Below are 15,777 nucleotides of genomic sequence, written 5' to 3'. Positions count from 1 at the left end.
GCTTCCCACCAAAACAGACAAAGAGCTGGTCTGAGGTCCTGAACACTGCGTTCTGTCTACGTAAGCACGGAGGGCGCGTACTGGACAGAGCAATGCCAAGGCTGGGTCTGCCTCCTCCAGGGGCAGCGCTTGCAGGTTCACCACCTGGCGGTGGGAACCTTGGGCACATATCCAGACCGGGGTCTCAGGATCACGTGAGAGAAGGCCGGCCCGAATTCCAGGCACGCTTCGTCTACAGAAAATGCGTGCAGGTCCCCTACCCTCTTGATGGAGGCCAATGCAACCAGGAGCGCTGTCTTGATTGACAGGAACTTAAGCTCCACTGATTGCAGAGGCTCAAAGGGAGCACTCTGCAGGGCAGTTAGAACCACTGAGAGGTCCCAAGAGGGAACGAGAGGAGGGCGAGGAGGATGTAGTCTCCTCGCTCCTCTCAGGAACCTGATGACCAGGTCGTGCTTTCCCACGGACTTACCTTCGACTGCGTCGTGATGTGCGGCGGTAGCGGCAACATACACTTTCAGGGTGGAGGGAGACAGCTTTCGCTCCAACCCATCCTGCAGGAAGGAAAGCACGACACCGATCGGGCATGATCTGGGGTCTTCTGAGTGAGAAGAGCACCAAGAGACGAAGAGGTTCCACTTCGACGCGTAGGCATGCCTAGTGGACGACGCTCTAGCGGAAGTGATGGTAGCCACCACCGCTGGTGGTAGGGTACTCAAACCTGCCTCGTCCCGTCCAGGAGCCACACGTGGAGGTTCCAGAGATCGGGACGAGGGTGCCAAAGGGTGCCCCGTCCCTGAGAAAGGAGGTCCTTCCTCAGAGGAATTGGCCAGGGAGGAGCTGTCGCGAGGAGTACAAGTTCGGAGAACCAGGTTCGGGTGGGCCAGTGCGGCGCAACCAATATGACCTGCTCCTCGTCCTCCCTGATCTTGCACAGGGTCTGTGCAAGAAGGCTCACTGGGGAAACGCATACTTGCGGAGGCCCCGGGGCCAGCTGAGCGCCAGAGCGTCCGTGCCGAGCGTGCCCTCGGTCAGGGAGTAAAACTGGGCGCAGTGGGACGAGTCGTGGGAGGCAAACAGGTCTACCTGTGCGTCCCCGAACTGATCCCAAATCAGCTGGACCGCCTGGGGATGGAGTCTCCATTCTCTCGGAAGAGGCTGAAGCCGTGAGAGCTCGTAGGCTGCACAGTTCAGGTCTCCCGGAATATAAATGGCTCGAAGCGACCTCAGATGCTTCTGACTCCATATGAGGAGGTGGCGGGCGAGTTGCGACATACGGCGGGAGCGTAGACCACCTTGTCGGTTGATGTACGCTACTGTCGCGGTATTGTCTGATGGGACTAGTACGTGCTGGTTCTTGAGCAGCGCCCGGAAGCGGTGCAGAGCGAGACGTACTGCCAGCAACTCGAGGCAATTGACATGCCATAGGCGGTGGGGTCCTGTCCAGGAGCCCGCGGCAGCATGTCCATTGCACATGGCGCCCCAGCCCGTGGAGGAGGCATCCGTTGAGACAACAACATGCCTGGAAACTCGTTCTAAGGGCACTCCGGCCCGAGAAAGCTGAGATTCGTCCACGGGGTGAAGGTCTGATGGCAGGTCGGAGTAACTGGTACTCGGAACGTGCCCTGACGCCATGCCCACCTCGGGACTCGATCGCAAAGCCAGTGCTGAAGCGGTCTCATATGAAGCAATCCGAGCGGCGTTGCCGCGGCTGCAGATGCCATATGCCCCAGGAGCCTCTGAAAAAGTTTCAGTGGAACCGCACTCTTGCCCTCAAATTGTCTCAGGCAAGTCGGCAGTGACTGCGCGCGCTCGCTCGTAAGCTGCGCGCACATGGCGACCGAGTCGAATTTCCTACCGAGAAAAGAGATCCTCTGCACGGGGCAAAGTTTGCTCTTCTCCCAGTTGACCCGAAGGCCCAGACGGGCTAGGTGCCGGAGCACTAGGTCCCTGTGTTCGCAACCCTGGTCCGAGAGTGAGCTAGGATTAGCCAGTCATCGAGATAATTCAGGATGCGAACCCTGTGCTGCCGTAGCGGCACAAGGGCTGCCTCGACGACCTTCGTGAAGACGCGAGGAGACAGGGCCAACCCGAATGGGAGAACTGCGTACTGGTATGCCTGCCCCTCGAAAGCAAACCGCAAGAACGGTCTGTGTCGAGAAAAAATGGAGACATAAAGTAGGCGTCCTTCAGGTCGATCGCTGCAAACCAATCCTGTGGCTGCACACATTCGAAAATGCGCTTGGCCATGAGCCTCTTGAACGGAAGCCTGTGAAGGGAACGGTTCAAGACGCGCAGATCCAGGATTGGCCGTAACCCACCGGATTTCCTGGGGACAATGAAGTAGGGGCTGTAGAAGCCGGACCTCATTGCGGCTGGAGGGACAGTCTCGATCGCACCCTTCGCCAGCAGGGTGGCGACCTCCACTCTCATGACAGGGGCATTGCCACCGACCATAGTGAAGCGGACTCCCCTGAAGCGGGGAGGAGACCGTGCGAACTGAATCGCATAGCCGAGCCTGATGGTTCGCGCGAGCCAGCGGGACAGGGGGGAAGCTCTAACCAGGCTCCCACGGACTGTGCCAGCGGGGTCATGCGAACGACAGACGTCCCCCCGGGGGTGCAGCGAAGCGGAATGACCGGCCCAGACGTGGGTGGCATAGCGGCCCGGTGTGGGGGCACGGTCATTAGCCGCGTCCTGCCAGAGGAGGCCAGGGAAGGACCAGCGTTCCACAGGGGCGTGCTCTGGCAGGGGTCTGGCGACAGAGGGGGACGAGAGTGGCGAGGCCCGTGAGCGTGCGCACTGTCATCCGAGAACTCTGTGACAGAGGAGGGCGAGAGTGGCGGGACCCGAGGGTGGCGCGCACTGTCGTCCGAGAACTCTGTGTGCTCAGAGATGGGAGAGACAGTTCTTTGGAAAAAGAGGTTTTCCCCCGGCCCTCCACCGGGGGAAGGAGTGGCCCTGCAACCACCTCCTAGAAAGAACTGCAACCCATCTCTGAGCTGCCCGTAACGGGAGCACCGCATTGCTGCGGGGCTGGTACGGGCTGGGGCGCCTTCCTGCGACTACCTCCATGGCACGGCCTGGGTGAAGGGTGCTGCTAGGGCCGGCAGGGAGTGTCGCAGGAGGGCGCCCTCGGCGGCGAGCGGAATGAGGCAGCTGAGCCGGCGGCTGAGCAGCTGGCCGCGGGATCAGAGCCTCAGTCCGCTCTGGGCAGCCGAGAACTCTGGGCAGAGTCCTCGACTGCGCCGCCGAGGAGGCCAGTCTGGGATATGGGGAGTTGAGGAAGCGGCTTCGCTCAGCCTCGCCCATATCAACCAGACTAAGCCAGTTTTTGTCTCTGGACCACATATGTGGACATCACCTGACCCAGGGAGCGTGTGGTCACCTTCGTCGCCCGTAGAGCGAGGTCGGTGGCGGCACGCAGCTCTTGCAAGAGCCCTGGTACAGCCCTACCCTCGTGCATTAGCAATGAGCACCCCTGGCCTGGTAGACCTGAAGGATGGGCATAGCATGCAGTGAGGTGGCAGCCAGCCCCGCAGCTCTATAGATCTCTGCCACCGGAGTAGACAAAAACCTACATGCTTTGGGGTGGGTGGGTGCTTAGGGCCGCCACGCCAGTGGAGGCGCTGTGGGGACACAGTTGTGTTGCCACAGAACACTCCATAGGGGGAACCCCAGTGTACCCACTGGCCGCGACCTCATCGAGGGCAGAGAAGGCGGAAGAGGCCGCTGAGTAATCTCATGACCTCTTCATGCACGTCCAGGAAGAAAGGAATTGGGGGCGGGCCGACGTGTGCCGGTGCGTCCCCAAAAACCGATCATCAGCTTTAAGCACTTGGGACATGGCGGAGGGTTCCACACAAGCCCAAATGCTCGCGACTGCCCGGGGAAGCATGGCAGAGTTCTGGTTCAGACTCGGGCAATGCTGGCACACCCGGAGGAGGCAGCACAGCCGAGTCTTCTCCAGCGTACTCACGCCCACCTTGTGATGCGGCGATAGACAAGATTTCATCTGCCGGGGCATCGAATGAAATGCTGGACCAGCCCGCGACCTCTGGCCGGGACTGGTCAGCGATCTCATCCGGATACCACACGGGTTGCAATGTGAAGAGGAGTGTGTGGACCGAGGATAGATCGTCGGGTTGGTTCCACACAGCAGCCTCTGATCACCCTGGCCACCAGCCGAAGTATTCCCTCTTGCGGAGAGAATAGATCGGGGTGTGGATGAGGGGACTCTCTCTCGAGGAGGTCATCGAGTCTCGATCGTTACATTGCGATGGTCATGTCCCCGCAATGAGAACATGACGCATCCACGAACGCTGTCTGTGCGTTTGCCCAAACACATCAGACAGCGTCCGTGCCCATCAGCTGATTTAATCTGTGTATCGCACCCAGAAACACACGGGCGAACCGTCTTTAAAAAGACGCGCCGCGTGCAGCTCTTTTAGAGAGATAAAACTCAAACAGCAGTGCTGAAGCGCCCAGGGAGAGACACACGACTGGCAGACCACTGCGCAGATCGGCAGGCAATATGAAGCTCGCTGGAATTCGCCGTCACACCAACACTTCTGAAGAGTAGCTCGTCTCGAAGAGTGAAGAGAGATGATCTCAGAATGGCTTGTGGAGTGAAGAATGCTCTTGGCTCCGAAAGCGAAAACATATCTGCATGTTGCCGGCTCACTTCCTTATATACCCACACTGTGGGGCGGAGTTACGCTATGCAAATTCAGCAGACCCATGGCATTTGCTTGCCATTGGCTCGTTTTATTACTGTTCGAAGATGATAGGCTTCTAAGCGAACCCCATTCGTCGTCATTTCGACGTAACTCGAAGTGACTACGAAAGGGAACTCAGATCAGTTCCAGAGGTGCTAACACACTTCAAGTGAAATCCAGACAATGTTTCCAGATTGTGTAAAGACGATATAACCCTATCTTCAGGAACCAGCGTCTCTACATCAGTTAACCACATTTGTAATTTCGTAATTGTTTTCTTCTTCCAAAAGTCACCTTGTACTCAAATGTCATTAATAAACATATGAAAAATGGCTTTTTAGATTAATCATTTATTATTGTTTTTATTTATAAAAATATTCGCCTGTGTCTTTAAATGACAGAACACTGACCTGCACATAAAGATTGCCAGGTGATCCGAGAAGAAGAGAAAGTGGGAGAGAGAATATGTGTGCTGAGAAAAAAAAAAAAACTTTTACCCACAAGCCATTCAGCTAACAGTGTATGAGAGAGAAGATCACTGGTTTAAGATGGAAGTGGGCGCTCGGCGCTGCGAGGACTCAGATATGTAATTTTGAGGCAAAAGCCGAGTAATAGGGAGAGTGTCTCACATCACAAACCTCCTATCGCGAGGCTGTGAAATTTGCAGCCTCTGTGTCTTGATCCAATTCATCACTGTTCTAGGATGTCCTGTAGATACATTCTTCAATTATTTTTCCCTCTTTAATGTGCCAACAGTAAATCAATATTTAGTCAACCAATGTAATTGCTCCTCGTGAAATAAAACACATTCGATAATATGAAAAAAAAAATCAAAGAGGAGATAAATTGTCCTCAGGCCGGTTGAAAATTTGCATTTTTTTTTTTTTTTTTTACTGTACACTTAGGGCAGCTTCTGTGATTTGCCACAACAGTTACAGCCGCTGAATCTGGGTTTCAGAGGAGCACACGGCTGTCTGAGACTGGAAGATGCTGTTATATTCTGTTTTAAACAACATCGGCGCTTTAGATTTCACCGCGTATTGCATCTCAGTGGTTAAACTCGACTTCATAGTTGCTAGTACAAGCCGTGAAATTGTGAATTTAGATTTACACACTGGAAAACTGTATACATTTACAATACATTGAAATAATGTGTCAAGAACATTTCAACAAAAACAAAAAGGAAAAATATTTCCTCTTAAATTAAAAATAAAAAAGTCCATATCATTATAAAAATATAAAATTTAGTGACACTAAATTCCATTTATTATTACATTTCTCATAACGTGATGTGGCAAGTTTGTATTTAATACGCATGAGTGTGAATTTTAGTGAATAATTGATTAAGTTGGGTTCTGTTAAACACAAAAAGCTAGAGTGTGACTTGAAATATTGTGCACAGTAATATATGCACTACGTTTATGATATTTTCATAGATGTTTAGTCCTTTGTGGAGCTGTGGAGATATTTGTAGTCCCCATACAATGTATAGAAAAGTGAAGCAGAAACATTTCACCTTTTGTGTGATGGGGAAGAAGAAAAAGAGTTATACATATTTGTAACTACACCCTTACAACACAAAATGTAATATTTTAAATATTAATTGTGTACTATTTGATCATTGAACACAAAAAAGCATGTTGGTCATGTTACGGCTAAATTAGGAGACAAAACATGTTGTGTGTATCACAGTATAAACATTAAATAAATATATTTAAATATTATATATATTATATATATTTTATTTACGTAACCCTTATGTTGTGTCCGGAGAGGAATTTACCGTACCAGTAGTTAATGTTATTGCATTGGACTAAAATTTACTGACTAATACTCACCCAGAGTCTAAAAACTTCCCAAATATGTTTTGATACTTTTTGCACATTTTTTGTGGGGTTTTTTCTTCCCCCCACTGTGTAACACTAATGGTGTTCCCGGTCAAAAATGGCCGGCCTACAATTTTTTTTTTATAAATCTCTCATTATGCTACATCATCAACAAATATTAGATTCAATCTTTTTGTCAACTTGTTTTCTTTCAATTAGGAACGGTTTTGTATGTATTATTGATTATTGATCATTGATTATTTATTATAATTGATCGATCGCAGGCCTTACTTATCCGAGCTTACGTGCCTCAGTTTTTGAGTGAAAACAGCGTTATTTTATGGATAATTTTGTCCATTTTACATAAAATATGGTGTGCTTTAATGTTTAACCAGGATATTTGTTTTAAAAAACTTTTATTTTGTATAAAATGGCACAGAGTCACACTTGTGGTGTTCCCAGTCAAAAATGACCGGCCTACAAAAGAAATAGCTTTTAAATCTTTTGTAATGCTATTTTATCACCAAAAAAATTGGATTAAACTTGTTTCTTCAAATTAGGACAGGTTTTGTATTTATTTTTGAAACTGATAGATTGTAGGCCTGTCATTTTTGACCGGGAACACCACAAGTGTTATTGGGTTTTCAACAGAGAACAATGTTTAAAAATAAAACAAATAATAGCACTTGCAAAAGCTTCTTTAAAATAAAAAAAAGTTCATTTCTAAAAATAAAAATATGTTCCTTCCATGTTTCCCGTTATGAGACGAGTCTAATTTAAGGCCAGTAAAAAAAGACAGCAGGCAGGAGGAGGGTTAGGTTTGCTGGGATCTCACTTATCCAGCTTCTTGGGTGAAGAAAGCATTGCTGTCTGGCAGACAGCTCAGGTAGTTTTGTTGGGCCCGAGCCTGCAAACCGATGCCAAGAAACCTAATCCTATTAATAAAACAAAAATCAAAGCAAACACGCCAGCGCTAACCTCTGTGCACCCTGCTGGCTCGACCCAAACGCTCAGTGGAATCTTAAAAGCCAGCTCTGAACAAGCTCTGACGGAGCGGTTTCAACACTGCGCCGAGACCCAGGTGAGGAGTGTAGATTCGGATGTGAGACACACACCTAACAGACACATGTTGGTGTGTCTATATAAGCGCTGCACACTGAATCTTGGAAGATAAGAAACATGGAAACGTACATTTGCAATGTGCATATAATACATTTGAAGAGTAGGTTCTAAATTGTCCAGTTACATTAAGAACCGTTAACATCCATGGAAGTTTTCCATGTTCTTTATGGTGGAAAATGGTTCTTTGGATTATCAATATGTTCCTCTCACTGGGGAAAAGGGGAACCCAAAACGGTTCTTAATGCATTGCTGTGAAAACATATTTTTGTAACCTGAGTGTTTTTGACAAATTGAGTGTGTCTTACAGTACATGTTTTCCTTCTAGCCGACTATATTTGAAATACCTCACGCAAACAGTCCTAATCCTCGCGGTAAAAGATCTGACGGTTTCATGTCAGACTCTTTCAAATGTATATGCAAACAGCTCCAGTTGAAACTAGTCAAGTTCAACACAAATGACGACTCTGGAGTTGTTAAACAGAGCACATGTGAAAAGATAAGCCAGCCTTAATGGCGTAAACTCACCCCTCCTGTGCTATCAGCTTCAACTTCTCGAAATAGTTCACGGCTAGATAGAGAGAGCTTATCGCACTGTCTGTTGTGTACTCATGATCAGAGCGGTGAAAACACAGGAATGTTTCGGAAAGTTTCACTTGTTGAAATGCAATGACAGTCCGAACTGAATCATTGAGCAAATCACTTCAGCCTGTGTGGAAAACTGCCTGGAAGCGGGAACGCAGGTGTCTGGGTTCAAGAGCAGAACAACAGAGTGAACAATACATCTAGAACTACTATTCTATCAACCATTAAAGTTATTAAAGGTACACTGTGTAGTTTAAGTATTTTATTAGCTAAAATCAGTCTTTATTCATAAATATGTCCTCATTGGTGTAAAATTACCTCTGCCAATGATCTGATTATCCTCGTAAGCAAAGAATTTCTTATCTTTATTTACATGGGACGGGTAAGTCCACAGAGGCTTCCATGTCGTTCCGCCATTTTGAACAAACTTTAATAGCAGAGAGGGACAAAAAGCACTAGCCTACCTCAGCGCGTTTTCGTTCAGAGCCAGCGTCACGTGACTGAAAGCGCTTGTCACTGTCCCGGCAAATTTGAAAGTTTGCACTGCACGGTACTTCATAACGCAGGATCATACTCATGCCGAGACACAGGAGATGCGTTTTACAGTCTGTGATTCACTGTGACATTCGTTTGTTCGTTGTGCGGCGAGTTGCAGTTTGTTTGAAATAACGAGCCTCATCACCCGAAAGAAAACTCAATGAAGTGCTATTGGAAGACATGTTGTCAAAGCTTCTTGGGACATAACGGCTCCCGTAGTTGCAACACGCATTTAAAATAGCGAGGCGCTAGAGAGCACTATTCGTTTGAGTCCAAAATTCAATTTAACCGCTAGATGGGAGAAATTCCTACACAGTGTACCTTTAAGATACAAACGTTTTAATTTCGCCTCCAACTGGTTGTTGTATTGGATAAAGGAATAGTTTAAAATATTTAATTTTTATTATAAATCTAGTATTGTGAAAATTTTGGAAGAATCTTTGCATAAACATTTTCCATAAAACAACAACCCATAGTGATCACAGGCTGATAATGTGACCTCTTCCATTAAATAAATATAGTGTAGCTTTGACGTTATGACGTTTGGCTACTTGAGAGCCCCGGTATTCAAGAACCATACCTTTGTTTCTCCCCAGTCTTTAATGTAATGTTACTGATGTCCAACCTGCACCGCAGACTTGGAATATAGCATACAATTATTATACTGAAATTGTTATGGTGTGTTTTTTTTTTTTTTACTTTTTTTGACATTTTTACTATGAACTGTCAATGTGATCTCATTAGTAATCATAGGTATTAAAACATCAAGTGTGGTTCTTGCACATGCACATTTCTGCATAGGTACTGAAACGTACATTATTGACAACATCTAAAACAAATAGACATTGTTCCTTGTAGACCTCTACGGATAGGGTTATGTTGAGTTATGATTTGTTAACTTCTGCATCTGCTTCTAATTTGAGTTTTATTTCAGTTTTAGTTGAGATACGTGCGTTCATATTGCTTTTCAAACAGCTTTGATAGCTTATAAGAACAGTTTGACACGTTGAAATTGGAAACTCAACAATTGGAATTTAATTTTCATTTACGTTTAGGGTACGTTTACTCGACAATGATATGCTTAAAACAGAGATGTTTTTCCTTTGAGTTTTCCGCGTACAAACCATTGTCAAAACACAAAACGATCCCCATTCACACGAATCAGCGAAAACGACTAAAAACGCTGTGCCAGGCCAGTAGATGGCGATGAAACACTATATACTGAACACGTAATACGCATGTGGGTGACGTCAACATCTTCAGAGATTCGCGTTTTTGTTGTTTACACGGAGACCGTTTTCAGAAACATGCATTTTGAAACCCGTTTTTAAAGGATTGCTTTTTCAGGCACACAAAACGTAGTTGTCATGTAAACGAAGTTTAACATATTTTGTTTAAAATGGTGTAGTGTAAACAGCCCCCAAGTTTATTTCTTTTCAGTTAACCTGTTTCCTTTGAACTAGTCATAGATATCCATATAAGGCTAGATGTCTTAAGGCGGAGTCTCGAACGTCATCACCGGCGGCCATCTTGTCACAGGCAAGCTTTCTGGCGGGCTCTGTGGTTCCTGATGTAAGGCGAGTGATCTGCACGAACACAAATACCGGTACTCTTATCTCGCTGAAATCTTGACGGATTTACAAACGGTTTGGTTTCTTACAAACTTTATTAACGTGGCTATAATTCTGGATGCTTGAAGATGTTGAAATATATAATATTAGAATTATTCATAAGTATGCAGTGTCATAACTACATCTCTGACATTTATAACAAACCAAACCGTTTGAAAATCAGTAGGAAATTGAGCAAGTTATGGTTATTTAAAAAGTACATGCACCATTAAAACACAATGTTACGAGTGAGCGAGCTGACTGTGACAAGATGGCCGCCGTGTGCGGACGTCGACCTCCATTGGCCAGTAGCGCGGACGAAACATCTAGCCTTTATTATATGATATCTATGGCTCTAGTTTCCTGCCACTAATCAGTTGTCATGGACATTAATTTATCAAGCACATCTGTCCACATTTAATTCATTATCACTGTGTATTTCAGTTTATCCATGCATTAATTTCTTTTTCTGGTATTGTTTGTGTGTAGCACGCTGTAACAATGTAACAATAGATGTAATTACATGCATGTAAGTACAAAGTACACAATAAGTGCATTATCAAATTATTAATTTAAATGTTAGTTCACAGTAGTTAAATGCACTTTAAGAGGGACCTTTCGTTAATATAACATGTTTAGCATTATATAACAGCCTGCCCTGAATTTGTGAGACATTTTAAACAGTTTTTTTAAATAAAAGAAAGAGATAACAACATATTGTGTGAAACTTGTTCTCCCCTGACTCTTTTCTAATTCTATTGATTCAGTTTTCAGTGAAAACACAGGCCGAGTGAAAGTGTTGTTTACAGAGATTAAGTTGTAGAGCTGAATTACAATGCAGGTTTTTAGGGACTCTAACCATCATCAGCTCTTCTGTTGGCCGTCTAACGCAAACCTTTGGTTAAATCTGCTGTTGTGTGTCTTACTCTTTTCATGCTAAAGAAAGTCAAGACAACAGTTCAGACGTGCGCTATCTCTGCTCCCCTGAGTGCTTGTTTGGTGGAGGGGACACCTGCTAAAAGACACATTCAGCTGGACCAAAATGAAAAGCACACATGAAGGCCATGAAAATCGGCTTTTGTCTTATCTAATGAATATGTCCTTATGGTGAGAAAGAACATAGGGCTTCGGCCCTGGAGGGGTGCTGAACCGTCCCGCACATGAATGGCAGCAGAGGAGGGAAGTGTGCCTTTGTAAATGAGTTGGCGTATGGGGGAGTCTCCACATGCGCCGAAGGAAGTGGTAATTAATGGATAGTGAGTGACTCTCCATGAATGGGACGCAGACAATAGGGAAACGTTAAAGCTGAGTTAGCAGAGAGTGAAAGGGAAAGTGGAAAGCTTAAAGATGGCCGCCGCCTGCAAAGCCCCCATGATCCTCTCTGCCCTCTCCTTTATGATCAGCTGTAGAGTTTGTTTGGTGCCTGTTGTGATCAGACAATAGGGTTCATTTGCCACAATTGTACTAAGTATGCCCTTGTAGACAGCCACCAATAAATGTAGTCATATTTAAAATAATAGATCATCAAAAAATTAAAAATGAATCTGTCTTTCTTTTGTGGAACACAAAAGGAGAACTTTTGAAGAATTTGCACAATACTCTTTTCCATACACGCTTCAAAAATATTATTTGGCTCTATTTGATAAACATATTGACAAGCTGTTTTTTACTATAATTTGCGTACATGATTAAACTATTATTTTAAGTGAATTACCACTGGATTTACCATTTATTAATGGTGCTACAGTCTTCATATTTAGCACAGCATATTTTTTTTCTAATTTCTTGGTAACTTGTTCATAAAATATTTATAAATGAATTTGGTCTGGTTGTGTTTCACGAATGGGGCCCATTGAACATATAATTGAATCTCTCAAAGGTTACATCAAGTAAAAATATCTTTATTTTCTCATGTATCATTTGATCCGAAACAAATTTTTCCTAAAACTAACTTATAGGACTTAAACTAACTTATGAGACAAGCTTTCCAATTTTGTCATAAATGAATACTTTTTAAAAATCAAATATTTCTTCCTAGTTTGGAAGAAAAACAGAAAATAATTGAACTTTTTAGTTTAGACATTTAGTTTGTAATTTTATTTGTTTTAAAGTTGAAGTAGCCTACTAAAATTACTACAACTAAAACTGAAATAAACATAAAAAGCTAATATTTCTAAGCTAAATAGAAATATGAAAATGACAAAAGCTCATTTGAATGACTAAAACTAAAATAAAATGAAAATATATAAATAAAAGCCATTTCAAAATATTATACTATAATAGTATATAAATAATACTTAAATAACACTGGTTTGTTTGGTAAACCTTAGTCTTTATTCTTTGTTCTGCTTCTTCATTTAAAGTGTGCATCAGGATACGCTGTATGTATCTTTCTGCGATATTATTTGCTCTCCAATACTGTGTGTGTCTTTTAAAAGACTACAGTATAAAAGACTATATTTATTATATAGACGTTTGTATGCCTCTAATATAAACTGGATCTTTAACCTCTATTCATCATTATAAGACAAACATACTAAAATTGCTCGCACTTCACCCTTCAATGATTTAATAGGTAAGTGGTAATAAAAGCATTAGTTAAAAGAGATGCTGATTCATGCTGGTATTGTTGATGAAAGTGGTGGTTACAAGGCTTTTGGTTGTGAGGTGCAAATGACAGCTTATCAATCGCTAATGTGATTGAGTAATGCAAACAGCACTGTACGCAAAGAAAAACAAACGGCTGCTAATGTAATTTTACATGATTGATTTCACAGCATAAATGTTATGTGAAGTTAAACATGTAGGATTAAATGTCAATTTCATTGTGACAAAAAAAAGGTGCTTATTGCATTACAAAAACAATAACAAAACCAATTTCCCAGCATACGACCTGCAATGTACAATTTCATATTGCCTCTTATCGTGATACAGCTATTGCTGCGAGGCATCAGTGCTGTTCAAACACGCCGTTTAAACATTCACACGGGACCGTGTGTGTCAGGGGCTGTACACCTATGGGTGCTTGGGTGGTGGCGTGTGTACATACACAGGTCGCCCGGGTGTCAGGAAGAAGGTTGGGATAAAGGCATGTGTGTGTAACAGAGGCCAGCTAGTAAAAAGCTGTGCAGGTAAACCTCACTCCCCAGGCCTCAAGAGGCGCACTAGTGACTGATGCTAGAAGCTGCGGTCTTTAGAGTCCTTGTTAATGCTCCTGCCTCTCATGCCAGAAACACTGGTTTAAATCCTGCTTGGAGCGCTGTGAGTAGAACCAGAGGAGTTACATTGGTGCCGTGACCCGGATGGGAGTGAGGTGTAGAGGGGTGAGTGTAAATGAGGCCAGCTAGTAAGAGCAGTGCGAGTAAACCAGGGGTTACATTGGTGCCGTGACCCGGGTGGGAGTGAGGTTTAAGGAGGTGAATGTAATGGAGGCCGGCTAGTCAGAGCTGTGCGAGTAAACCAGGGGTTACATTGGTGCCGTGACCCAGATGGGAGTCAGGGTTTAAGGGGGTGTTATGTAATGGAGGCCAGTGAGTCAGAGCTGTGCGAGTAAACCAGGGGTTACATTGGTGTCGTGACCCGGATAGGAGTAAGGTTTAAGAGGGTGACTGTAATGGGGGCCAAGTAGTAAGAACAGTCTGCATAAACCAGGGGTTACATTGGTGTCGTGACCCGGATGGGAGTGAGGTTTAGGGGGTGAGTGTAACTGGGGCCAGCTAGTAAGAGCTGTGTGAGTAAATCAGGGGTTATATTGATGCCGTAATCCAGATGGGAGTGAGTGAGGGGTGAATGTAATGGAGGCCAGCAAGTAAAGAGCTGGTAAACCTCACTTCCATGGCTTCAAGAGGCATACTAGTGCCTGATGCTAGAGGCTGAGGTCTTAAGCATCCTTTTTAGCAAGCCCGCCTCTCATGCTGGAAATGCCGGTTCGAATCTCGCTTGGAGCAGTGTGAGTATAATCGGAGTGGTTACAATGGTGCCGTGACCCAGATGGGAGTGAGGTGTAGGCGGGTGAGTGTAACTGAGGCCAGCTAGTAAGAGCAGTGCGAGTAAATCAGGAGTTACAACGGTGCCGTGACCCGGATGGGAGTGAGGTGTAGGCGGGTGAGTGTAACTGAGGCCAGCTAGTAAGAGCAGTGCGAGTAAATCAGGAGTTACAACGGTGCCATGACCCGGATGGGAGTGAGGCGTCTAACTGACGCTAGAGGCTGCGGTCTTTAGCCTCCTTGTTAATGCGCCCGCCTCTCATGCTGGAAATGCTGGCTCAAATCCTGCTTGGAGCAGTGATAGTATAACCAGAGGGGTTACATTGGTGCCTTGACCTGAATAGGAGTGATGTTTAGGGTGGTGAGTGTAACCCCCAGCTAGTAAAGAGCTGGTAAACCTCACTCCCCTGACCTCAAGAGGTTCACTAGCAACTGATGCTATAGTGACTGTTAGCGCGCATTTCTCCCATGCTGGAAATGCCCGTTCAAATCCCACTTGGAGCAGTGCAAGTATAACTGGAAGGGTTACATGTGCCCTATCGGACAGGCTCCTGTTTCTAGAATGATGCTGTGATTTTCAGTTCTATGATCAGAGTTGATCAGTTGTTTTGACCTGCATGGTGGCTGAAATATTAGAAGCTTGATATGGCATTGAACATCACAAAAAAAAGAAAGAACTTTTTTTTTTTTAAATGTATTACACTGTACTGTAATGCAAAAACAAATGTTCACCGACATCAGGGTTACTATCCTAACTAAAACTAAAGCAATAATAAACATTTTCATAAGCAGAAATTTTAATAAAATATTTTTAAAATATTTTATTTCAGCTAGTTGCCAAGGCAACATTTCTCAATGTTGTGTAGTTGAAGTTGAAGAACTATAATAAAGGGGGAAAAATACAATAAAAACTGAAAACTATATAGAAATATTTTTTTAAAAACACACAAAAAAAACTAATAAAAATTACAAAAACAGCAATTCCCCAAAAATAGGAAACATGCAATTCGTAGCTACTGTTCGCTGAAGTATCAGCGTAAATAGCATTGACTTCTGAGGTGAGCAGAGAGCACAGCTTAATCACATTTAATTATGTTCCCAACAAAGTATTGCATGTATCTCTTTAATTACTAAGAGGAAGTTCAGTTTTATCCTTGAATCAAGTATCTGGGCCAAGATTCATTAACAGGCGCTGTCAATCAAGCACTAAAACAATGCGTAATTAAAAAATCAATTTAGCTGGGGAAAAAAATGGAAACGGAGGACAGACAGAGGAATCAACAAAAGAAAGAGGAGACACTATTAAAGACGGGACTGAAAGCTGCATTTGGAGATTCTGCGTTACTGACAGCTGTCCTCGTATTTTGTCTTATTGTAGCGCTACTCTAAGGATTTT

Source organism: Phoxinus phoxinus, assembly GCF_949152265.1.
Source record: "Phoxinus phoxinus genome assembly, chromosome: 20".
NCBI classification, from domain to species: domain Eukaryota; kingdom Metazoa; phylum Chordata; class Actinopteri; order Cypriniformes; family Leuciscidae; genus Phoxinus; species Phoxinus phoxinus.
The sequence above is the reverse complement of the archived record's forward strand: the minus strand, read 5'-3'. Positions refer to the sequence as shown.